Here is a 12,220-nt window from a genome sequence, read left to right on the forward strand (position 1 = left end):
TAGTGAGTTCAGTATTTTTTCTATGAGACGTGTTGGGCATTTTTTTGCAGGGTTTTTTGCGTGATTGCAGACAGCGTCTTTCCTTTCCTGTCCTGTCTAGTCAGTGTGGCCCCCATCATTTGCTCAGCCTATTTTCCTATCTGCGTTTGTGTTTTCATCTTGTCTCACCGACAATAAAGTTTGGGGGCTATCTATTCCTTTGGGGTCTGCTCTGGGACAGTTTAGATTTCCCCTTTCTTGCTTTAGGCTTATTTAGTTCTCCGGCTGTGTCGAGGCGTCTAGAATCATCATAGGTACGCTCCACGGCTACTGCTAGTTGTGTGGATAGGATTAGGGGTCTGCAATCTGCTTAGTTACCAACCTCTCTGGTTTTCTGTGGCTTAGCTTGGTCTTGCTTTCCTCCTTGGTGACCCAATCATAACAGCGCAGCCTGTTGGTGGGACACGTTCCCAGGGCGCAGCCTGTTGGTGGGGTACGTTCCCTGGGCTCCGCCTCCACATTTCGAACCTTCCACAGTCCAACTGCTCACTCTTGGAAAAAATCACTTCATCATGTGCAGTCTCCTTTACCCCCCACTTCATCTTGTGCAGTCCCCCTTTAACTCCCTCCCCACATCATTATGTACAGTCCCACTTTAACCCCCTCCCCACATCATCATATGCAGTCCCCCTATAAACCCCAAATATCATCTGTGCAGTCCCCCTTTAACTCCCACATCATATATGCAGTCCCCCTTTAACCCCATCCCCACATCATCATGTGCAGTCCCCCTATAACCCCCTACAGCATGTGAAGTCCCCCTTTAACCCCATCCCCACATCATCTGTGCAGTCCCCCATTAACCCCCACATCATATGTGCAGTCCTGTTGTGAGTTCATTTTCCCCTTCACCGTTGATGTCTGATGAACTCCCTCTGCTGGTGAAGAGAGGTAGTGAAATTGATTGGGTTGAGAAGAACCTGTCATCTGAACAGGTGGAGCCTAATTGGACACCCGGAATCACTGAGTGGATATAAGGCAGCCGATGCCCTACAGGGGTGCTGGTGATCCTTTCTGTTCTGAGCTCTTGCAACCAGTTAGTCCTGTCTACTGAAAGCTACGTTTTTGCTCTCTTATTTTTCCATGAGATTTTGTCTGTTTGCTTCGTGTTTTGTGTTCAGCCTGCCTTTGTTGGGACGGGCTGAGCTCCATTTTTGTCTCTGATCAGTTTATCTCTTTGCTCTGTTATCAGAATATACCTGAGTGCTGATATAGTGATTTTGAAGTCTAGCGACTTCAGGGCCTTTTTTCCCTATCAGACGGTTGGGACATTTTGGGTAGGGTTTTTTGCGGATTGCAGCCAGCATCTTTTCTGTCCTTTCCTATTTAGTTAGTTGGGCCCCATCGTTTGCTCAACCTATCTTTCTGTCTGTGTTTGTGTTTTCATCTGCTTTTCACCGACAATAGATGTTGGGGGCTGTCTATTGCTTTGGGGTCTGCTCTGGGGCAGTTTAGATTTCCCCTTCCTTTTTTTAGGCTTATTTAGTTTTCCAACTGTGATCGAGGGGTCTAGGGCACCGTAGGAACCCCCCACGGCTACCTTTAGTTGTGGTGAATAGGATCAGGGGTCTGCAATCCGATAGCTACCAACCTCTCCGGTTTTCTGAACGTAACTATGAATCTCAGAAGTGTCCACAGAGGTGTCATAGGAAAAATAAGAGAGCAAAAACTTAGCTTTCAGTAGACAGGACTAACTGGTTGCAAGAGCTCAGAGCAGAAAGGATCACCAGCACCCCTGTAGGGCGTCGGCTGCCTTATATCCACTCAGTGATTCCGGGTGTCCAATCAGGCTCCACCTGTTCAGATGACAGGTTCTTCTCAACCCAATCAATTTCACTACCTCTCTTCACCAGCAGAGGGAGTTCATCAGACATCAACGGTGAAGGGGAAAATGAACTCACAACACAGTCCCCTCTTAACCCCATCCCCACATCATGTGCAGTCCCCCTTTAACCCCCCATATCATATGTGAAGTCCCCCTTTAACCCCATCCCCACATCAAGTGCAGTCCCTTTAACCCCCCATATAATCTGTGCAGTCCCCCTTTAACCCCCTCCCCACATCATCATGTGCAGTCCCCCTTTAACCCCATCCCCACATTATATGTGCAGTCCCCCTTTAACCCCCTCCCCACATCATCATGTGCAGTCCCCCTATAACCCCCCTATCATCATGTGCAGTCCCCCTATAACCCCCTACAGCATGTGAAGTCCCCCTTTAACCCCATCCCCACATCATGTGCAGTCCCCCTATAACCCCCCACATATGTGCAGTCCCCCTTTAACCCCATCCCCACATCAAGTACAGTCTCTTTAACCCCATCCCCACATCAAGTGCAGTCCCTTTAACCCCCCATATAATCTGTGCAGTCCCCCTTTAACCCCCTCCCGACATCATCATGTGCAGTCCCCCTTTAACCCCCTCTCCCCACATCGTCATGTGCAGTCCCTCTTTAAACCCATCCCCACATCATCATGTGCAGCCCCCCTTTAACCCCATCCCCACATCATCATGTGCAGCACCCCTTTAACCCCATCCCCACATCATCATGGGCAGTCCCCCTTTAACCCCATCCCCACATCATCATGTGCAGCCTCCCTTTAACCCCCCATCCCCACATCATCATGTGCAGCCCCCCTTTAACCCCCCCTCCCCACATTGTCATATTCACACTGCACCCAGGGTTGGAGCCGCAGGTGGCATCATCCATCCATCCATCACTCCATCTAGTAAAGTTTTCCTAAACTTGTTTATGGCCTGGAGTGCGATACCCGGGAGCAGACTCACCTAGAGCTGGCTGCTGGCTGCTGACATTGGCCGGGCTGTCAGGACTCCCTCGCAGCACAATTATGTGCAGTGTGAGCTGAGCAGCACAAGTCCCAGCAGCAGCAGGAGCTCTGCTGCCAGCCGTACCATCCTCTGGGTTCAGGGAGGCTGGCTGGGTGGAGGGGCCGCCGCCATGACTACCACCGCCGCCGCAGCAGCAGCAGCCCCAGGGAAAGCTTCAGGTGAGGGCGGCAGGCTTTTCAAATGTCTGTACAAGCCCTGGCGCGCTCTCTTCCCTGCACTGACGCGGGCCGCTGCGGCCCTGGTCAGAGCGTGCACCGAGAGAGTATGCGCGCACCAAGGCCTGTGCAGACGATTTAAAGGGCCGGCGGCCCATTTTGAAGCTCAGAGACGCCCGCCTGGGCAGTTTATCAATCCGGGCCTGCACACACTTGAGCTTTATATATTAGATTGCACCCCTTACAGCTCTATTTAGCCATAGTGGTTTCCTCCTATTTCTAGCATGTTTATTCCCATACGGTATATATTGTGCACAGGTCTTATTCAGGATGCTAATAAACGTCTCCCATTTTCTTTTTGTATTTTTATGTCTCAGGATATCGTCCCAGTTAATTGCACCAAGATCATCTCTCATCCATTGGAAATTTCCTTTCCTGAAGTTTAGTGTCCTTGTAACCCCTCTACTACACATCTTATTAAAGGATACATGAAAACTTATTTGTGATCACTATTACCCAAGTGACCCTCAACCCTTACATTTGCTATGCGGTCTGGCCTGATGGTTAATATTAGGTCTAGCAGTGCCCCCCCTCTTGTTGGGTCCTGAACCAGTTGTGAAAGGTAATTGTCTCTCATAGTTGTCAGAAACCCCATTACCGTTGCTGGAACTGCAGGTTTTGGTTCCCCAATGTATTTCAGGGTAGTTGAAGTCCCCCATAATAATGTCTTCTCCTTGAGTCGCAGCTTCATCTATTTGCTTTATGAGGATATTCGCTGTTGCTTCCATTATTTTTGGAGACTTATAACAAACCCTTATCAGTAATTTATTATTTTTCCCCCCTCCCCTTATCTCTACCCACAGGGACTCTATATTTTCATTAGATTCATATATATTATCAGGAAGGATGGGTTTTAAGGATGATTTTACATATAAACACACGTCTCCCCCTCGCTTATTTGTTCGGTCATTTCTGAACAGACTATAGCCCTGTAAATTAACCGCCCAGTCATGGCTCTCATCCAGCCATGTCTCAGATATCCCCATGTCATAATTATGTTCCAACAACATTAACTCCAATTCCTCCATCTTGTTTGCGAGGCTTCTGGCATTAGTATACATGCACTTTATGTATCTCTCTGTACCTCTATTCTTTCTTAAATTATTAACTGTTCTAACCCCACCCCCCATGCCACCCCCACCCCCAATGTCATTATTTGTGCCCAGGTCTCTATCTGCACTGTCTTCCCCTCCTATAAAAGGAATACCCTCCTCCCCCCGTCCCTAGTTTAAATACTCCTCCAACCTTCTAGCCATTTTCTCCCCGAGCACAGCTGCACCCTCACCATTGAGGTGCAGCCCGTCCCTAGCGTAGAACCTGTAGCCAACTGAGAAGTCGGCCCAGTTCTGCAGGAACCCAAACCCCTCCTTACTACACCAATTCCTGAGCCACTTATTAACCTCCCTAATCTCCCGTTGCCTCTCTGGCGTGGCACGTGGTACAGGAAGTATTTCCGAAAATACCACCTTGGAGGTCCTTGCCTTAAGCTTACAGCCCAATTCCCTGAAATCATCTTTAAGGACCTTCCACCTACCTCTAACTTTGTCATTTGTGCCAATGTGCACCATGACCGCTGGATCCTCTCCAGCCCCTCCCAGTAATCTGTCAACCCGATCAGCGATGTGTCGGACTCGAGCGCCAGGTAGGCAACACACCGTTCGACGATCCCTGTCTTTTTGACAGATTGCCCTATCTGTTCCCCTAATAATTGAGTCTCCCAATACCAGCACCTGTCTGGCCTGCCCTGCTCTCCTATTTCCTCCCTTACTGGAGCAGACACTCCTCCGGCTTTCAGAGGACATGCCTTGCTGCAGTAGTGCTACTCCTGCACTGACACTCCCCTCATCTGCAAACTTATTGGGGTGTGCTAGATCAGGACTAGCCTCCCTGGTGCTCTTCCCTCTACCCCGCCTTCTAACTGTCACCCAGCTAGCTGCTTCATTGTCCTGCAGCTCCAACCTAGCATCTCCCCCTCATCTATCTCATTGAGCGTCTGCTCAGTGATCAGAAGTCTCCTTTCCATATTGTCTATGGATCTCAGTGTTGCTCCATATTGTCTATGGATCTCAGTGTTGCCAGCTGCACATTTAGATCCAGTATCTGGGCTTCCAAATGCACAACGTGCTCACATCTCGCACAGGAGTATGCACCCTCGACCGGCTGTTCAAGGATTTCATACGTGCGGCAAGCCGTGCACTGGATGGCATTGGCAATAGTGGAGCACATCCTAATGGGGATTGCACCAGACAAAAAGATAAGCAAAAATAGATAAAAAGTATTAATAAAATATAACAGCAATTCAATAATTACTCCCTGAATTCAAAGTCACTGAATCACAAGTCACACACTTACCACAGTCCGCACTTACGCTCAGGTCACACTCAGCTCGTTCACACTCGCTCAGGCAGAAGATTTAAAAGATTTTTTTTTTTCCCTTTTACCAGCACACCACCCTTCTGCTCAATGCACTTCCAAAAGTGAGTAGTTTGATATCACCATTTCACCATTTTTTATGCAGTTGATGCAACACAAGTTTGAAAATTTACAATTTGCATTTTTTCACCGTCTCTTTTATGATTCTTTTTTGTACGTTCTGTGAGGAACATACATCAAGTTTTATTGCACTAGTTTTTATGTGTTCAGAAATATATCCAATATGGCACCAATGTGAGTACTGGACACATGGCTTTGCCTATAATAATAGATGGCACACCATTTGGTCTTTAGGGTAAAATTGAAGTTCTAGGACCCATCCAAAGCTACTAGAGTCACTGAGCAAGCAAGAAAATCCTTCCAGGAATTATTACTCACAGAGGGAGGCATGCTGCTAAAAATACATTTGGTCTTGCTAACAAAACAGTTTTCCCGCATTTGCGTATATTGTAGCAGGAAGAATAAACTGTACTAGAATGAAGGGCAAAATGTGGAGGAAAATGCAGCCAACTATGTGGCAAAGCTGAATTTGTTCCAAAGATGAAAGAACACCAACAGGGCTAGAATGGCAGACACTTTCAGAGACAACGTCCGTTTAGCTCCATCAATCCCTATATGAGAGACTAATGTGCCAATAGACGTGGGATACCATAGCAAGCTCCCATCCGCCAAGGTAGGAACCGCTATACGCACAAAACAACCAATTCTCTACAGAAACCGTAAAGTATTGTCTGGTACCAGAGGTTCGTCAAGAACCATACAGTAAAGCCCATAGTGTATAAGTATGGAACTTCGTCATTATTAGAGACCCTCCAATAAAATAATCATGCCCGTATCACTAACATAAATATACCATATATACCCGTGTATAAGCCGACCCGCGTATAAGCCGACCACAAAAAACTGGGAAAGCTTATTGACTCGCGTATAAGCCTAGGGTTAATGGTGGTCCAAGAAGATGCTCCATAGATAAAAAAAACCCCCATATACTGCTGCACAAGGGTTACTGCTGGCCCAAGAAGATGCTCCATAAATACCCCCCATATGCTGCTGCACAAGGGTTAATGCTGCCCCGTAAAATGCTCCATAAATACCCCCTTATGCTGCTGCACAAGGGTTAATGCTGGACCAAGAAGATGCTCCATAAATACCCCCCATATGCTGCTGCACAAGGATTAATGCTGCCCCATAAGATACTCCAGAAATGCCCCCATATGCTGCTGCACAAGAGTTAATGCTGCCCCGTAAGATGCTCCATAGATACCCCCATAATATGCTGCTGCACAAGGGTTAATGCTGCCCCATAAGATGCTCCATAAATACCACCCATAATATGCTGCTGCACAAGGGTTAATGCTGCCCCATAAGATGCTCCATAAATACCCCCCATAATATGCTGCTGCACAAGGGTTAATGCCCCATAAATACCCCATAATATGCTGCTGCACAAGGGTTAATGCGGCCCTGTAAGATGCTCCATAAATACCCCCCATATGCTGCTGCACAAGGGTTAATGCTGCCCCATAAGATGCTCCATAAATACCCCCCATAATATGCTGCTGCACAAGGGTTAATGCTGCCCCATAAGATGCTCCATAAATACCCACCATATGCTGCTGCACAAGGGTTAATGCTGCCCCGTAAGATGCTCCATAAATACCCCCCATATGCTGCACAAGGGTTAATGTTGCCCCATAAGATGTTCCATAAATACCCCCCATAATATGCTGCTCTACAAGGGTTAATGCTGCCCCATAAGATGCTCCATAAATACCCCCATAATATGCTGCTGCACATGGCTTAATGCTGCCTCATAAGATTCTCCATAAATACCCCCATATGCTGCACAAGGGTTTATACTGCCTCATAAGATAATCCATAAATACCCCTTTTTTTGCTGCTGCTGCAAATGACATACTCACCCCTCTGTCGCTGGGGGCCAGGTGCCGGTGTCCTGAGCCCCGTGCACTGGCGATATTTACTGGTCCCTGTTCCATCGCCGTCCACTGCTCTGTCTCCCGGGTCTCTGCAGTGACATTCAGCAGAGGGCACGCTGTTGTGAATTCGCTTTCTGGCCTCCCTCTGGTTATTACTCAAGGTAGTGGAGCTGGTCAGATTGATAGAGGGGTTGCAAGTTCTCTTTCTGGGCTCCCTCTGGTGGTTACTGGAGGTAATGGAGCTGATCTGATTAACAGAGGCTTGCCACCTGATAATGAGGACGACGATTGGAGATCTGGGGTTTCAGATTGGGATTTAAGACAGCCGACTCCCTCTATCCCTGCTGGTGATTTTCTTCTGCCTCCTGAGGTCTGATGTTTCCAGCTCAGTCCCTGCATGTTCAGCTAAGTGTTCATTTGCTATTCTGTTTGCATTGATCTGGTTTTGTCTATCTCAGTTTTGTTTGGGTCAGCCAGCTCCGGCTGGGGCTGTGCTGAATTACCGTCCATATGTTACTGCTTGTGCCAGTTTGTTTTTGTCCCTTATTAGATTGGCCTCTTTTTGCTCTGCTTTCAGAATATACCAGAGTGCTGATATAGTGGGCGAAGTCGTGCGACTTCAGTGTTTTTTGCATCAGACGTGTTGGACTTTTTGCAGGTTTTTTTGCGTGATTGCAGACAGCGTCTTTCCTTTCCTGTCCTGTCTAGTCAGTGTGGGCCCTATCATTTGCTCAGTCTATTTTCCTGCCTGCGTTTGTGTTTTCACCTTGTCTCACCAACAATATATGTTTGGGGGCTATCTATTCCTTTGGGGTCTGCTCTGTGGCAGTTTAGATTTCCCCTTTCTTGCTTTAGGCTTAGTTAGCTCTCCGGCTGTGCTGAGGCGTCTAGGATCATCGTAGGTACGCTCCACGGCTACTGCTAGTTGTGTGGACAGGATCAGGGGTCTGCAATCCGCTTAGTTACCAACCTCTCTGGTTTTCTGTGGCTTAGCTTGGGCTTGCTCTCCTCCTCGGTGACCCATTCATAACAGCGCGCACTGACTACGTCATCGCTCCCTCTGCTGAACATCACAACAGGAGGACCCGGAGACACAGCGGTGCACGGCGATAGAACGGAGACAGGTGAATATTGCTCTGCCCCCGTCATACTCACCCCCTCCTGGCGCACGGTCTTCTCTGCCGCCTCTGCTTCTCCCTCGGTCGTCTGCTTCCTGCATTCAGCGGTCACGTGGTACCGGTCAGTAAACTCATTAATATGCGCATATTCATGAGTTTAATGAGCGGTACCACGTGACCGCTGAACGCAGGAAGCAGACGACCGAGGAAGAAGCAGAGGCTGCAGAGACGTGCCAGGAGGGGGTGAGTATGGTCTCTGACACCCCCGCTCCCCCTCCCCCGCCAACCCCCGGTATATGACTCGTGTATAAGCCGAGAGGGGGACTTTCAGCCCAAAAAAATGGGCTGAAAGTCTCGGCTTATACACGCGTATATACGGTAAGTAATATAAATGAAAGCCAAAGTTTTGTGTAGCAAGACAGTCGTTAAAACAGTCAAAGTTAGATAAATGATCAAAAATGTTAGCGAGTAATCAAGTCCTGGAATTAATTTTCAGATGACCTGATTTTTCAAGAACATTTGTGGGGTCCACACTCTGGAGTGTACAGATGTGGGTACGTGGATGAGAATTTGTTGGATTAGTAGTTTGATATGTGATTGATCAAGTCCTGGAATTAATTGTGAAATGAGGTGAAATGGGATCTAATGATGAAAATATTTGCTATTACTTACTATTACTTGCTATTAAAATATTGAAAAAAAAACCCTAAGGCTGGTTTCACACTTGCGTTTTTTTGCGCTGTATTTTAGCGCTAAAAAACGCATGCGCTTTTTTCCCTATATTTTGCATGGGATGCGCTTATGTGCGCATACACATGCGTTTGTATGCGTTTTTACGCGCATGCGTTTTTTTGTGGTGTGCGCTCAGGCGCACAAAATGCATCCTGTTGCATTTTTTGGGCGTCCGACTTGCCTCAAAAAAACGCATGCGCGCGCAATGCGTTTTTTTACAGCAAGACACCCATTATAAGTCTATGGGTGCGCATATGTGCGCATTGGCATGCTCATGTATGCGTTTTTTTGCGCATGCATTTTTTTTGTTGACCATTGGTTAGACAATGGAAATTAGGGGTTTGGGTTAGAGTTAGGGTTAGTTAAGGGGGTTTAGGGTTAGGGATTGGGTTAGGGTTAGTATGGTTTGGTTAAGGGTTAGGGTTTAGGGTTAGTTAGGGGTTAGGGTTAGGGTTATGGTTTGGGTTAGGGTTAGTAGGGTTTGGTTAAGGGTTAGGGTTAGTATGGTTTGGTTAAGGGTTAGGGTCAGGGTTAGGGTTAGTATGGTTTGGTTAAGGGTTAGGGTTAGGGTTAGTAAAGTCACGGTTTGGGTTAGTGTGAGGGGCCAAATAATGTTGGAAAAAACACAAACGCGGTAAAAACGCACTAAAAACGCATACAAACGCTTGAAAAAAACGCATAACTTGTATGCGTTTTTTCCATGCGTTTTTTTGCGGGGAAAACGCGCTGCAAAAAAAAGCAAGTGTGAAAGTAGCCTAAGGCTGGCTTCACACTTGCGTTTTTTTGCGCTGTATTTAGCGCTAAAAAACGCATGCGCTTTTCCCCCTATATTTTGCATGGGATGCGCTTATGTGCGCATACACATGCGTTTGTATGCGTTTTTATGCGCATGCGTTTTTTGTGGTGTGCGCTCAGGCGCACAAAATGCATCCTGTTGCATTTTTTGGGTGTCCGACTTGCCTCAAAAAAACGCATGCGCGCGCAATGCGTTTTTTTACAGCAAGACACCCATTATAAGTCTATGGGTGCGCATATGTGCGCATTGGCATGCTCATGTATGCGTTTTTTTTGCGCATGCGTTTTTTTTGTTGACCATTGGTTAGACAATGGAAATTAGGGATTTGGGTTAGAGTTAGGGTTAGTTAAGGGGGTTTAGGGTTAGGGTTTGGGTTAGGGTTAGTATGGTTTGGTTAAGGGTTAGGGTTTAGGGTTAGTTAGGGTTTAGGGTTAGGGTTATGGTTTGGGTTAGGGTTAGTAGGGTTTGGTTAAGAGTTAGGGTTAGTATGGTTTGGTTAAGGGTTAGGGTTAGTATGGTTTGGTTAAGGGTTAGGGTTAGGGTTAGTAAAGTCATGGTTTGGGTTAGTGTGAGGGGCCAACTAATGTTGGAAAAAACGCAAACGCGGTAAAAACACACTAAAAACATACAAACGCATAAAAACGCTGCGTTTTTTTCATGCATGCGCATAAAAATGCTTGAAAAAAAATGCAGCATTTGTATGCGTTTTTTCCATGCGTTTTTTTGCGGGAAAAATGCGCTGCAAAAAAAAGCAAGTGTGAAAGTAGCCTAATAATTGTAAGAGGTGTGGTAGATCTCAAAACAGGGAGATACAAAGGCCTAGTTGGGATGGGCACGTGGGGCAGTAGTACCGGGAATCACTCCCTCTACTGTCATGGTAGACAGAGTGATTCCTACAAACCAGGCATCTTTATTGAGGATACATTTGAGTGGGAGTGACAGAGACAGGGCGAGAAATGATGCTCTGCAAGTCTCCGGGAATCCTCAGATTCAAAGGCTTCCCCCTATGCCATCGACTCAAACATGAGGCCCTCAACAATTTTTTCCTGAAACTGGAGGAATGTAACCGGTCTTTGGGACTTTTTGTACAGGACAAAATTGTTCTATGTGGCAGTTTGCATAAGGTAGATTGCCACCTTTTTGTATTAGGCCACCCATAAATTTGTTATAATCTGTGACACGGATTGGTTTTTGTTTGTCCCTGGTGGCGCCACTGTCTCTGACCGTCACAGTGGTGTCGGCATGCAGTGTGGTAAGCATGTAAACGTCCTTCCTGTCATTCCACTTCACTGCAAGGAATTGGTCACTTGTGAGTGAGTGACGCCCCCTTCTCCAAACGTCTGGACACCAACTATGACGGAAACCCCACTCGGTTTTCCCTGACTGTCCCTCAGCCCCTGTATTTGCAGTGTGGAGGGATTTATATAGGGGGATGCTCATGCAATAGTTGTCCATATACACATGGTACCCTTGATTTAGAAAGGGCATCGTTGGCTCCCAGACAATTTTGCCTGGGATGCCAATTGTCTGGGGTTAGTTTGGGGCCTTGATTTGGAGGTCCCGACCTTCATAAATTAGGAAGGTGGAAGTGTACTCTGATGAGCTCTCACATGTTTTGTACAATTTGATGCCGTATTTGGTGTGCTTGGAGGGGATAAATTGGCGTAATGACAGAGAGCCCTTGTAGCTCATCAAGGACTCGTCGACTGCCACATTTTTCTATGGGATATAGGAATTTAGAAATGAAATTTGTAGGAGAGAAATTAGGGGTCTCAATTTATTTAGCCAACCTTAGTTGGAGTCAGTTCTTGGGGGGGCTTGGGAATTGTCACTGAAGTGGAGGAATCTCATCAGGGCTTCATAACGGACTCGGGACATGACGGCTGCAAATACAAGGGTGCTGTGGACAGCTTTTGTTGCCCAGTAGGAGCGGAGTGTGGTTTTTTTTTTACTAATCCCATATTTAGGGTAAGGCCCCCAAAAAAATTTATTTCGGGAACATTTGTGAGGATCCAGGAACGGGAATGAAAGGCAGTGGGTTTTTGGGAGATGTATATAAGTTTATTTGGTGGGCGATTAATTTTAGGACTTCTGGGCTAA

General features: G+C 46.9%; 1 pseudogene; it reads left to right on the forward strand.

Moving 5' to 3' along the window:
- The first annotated feature begins 2,998 nt into the window (after window positions 1–2,998).
- LOC141096600 (ubiquitin carboxyl-terminal hydrolase 31-like) overlaps window positions 2,999–12,220 on the forward strand; it is a 98,534-nt pseudogene continuing 89,312 nt past the window's right edge.

Source organism: Dendrobates tinctorius, unplaced genomic scaffold (genome assembly GCF_039654945.1).
Source record: "Dendrobates tinctorius isolate UK_male_01 unplaced genomic scaffold, ASM3965494v1 ptg000075l, whole genome shotgun sequence".
NCBI lineage: Eukaryota > Metazoa > Chordata > Amphibia > Anura > Dendrobatidae > Dendrobates > Dendrobates tinctorius.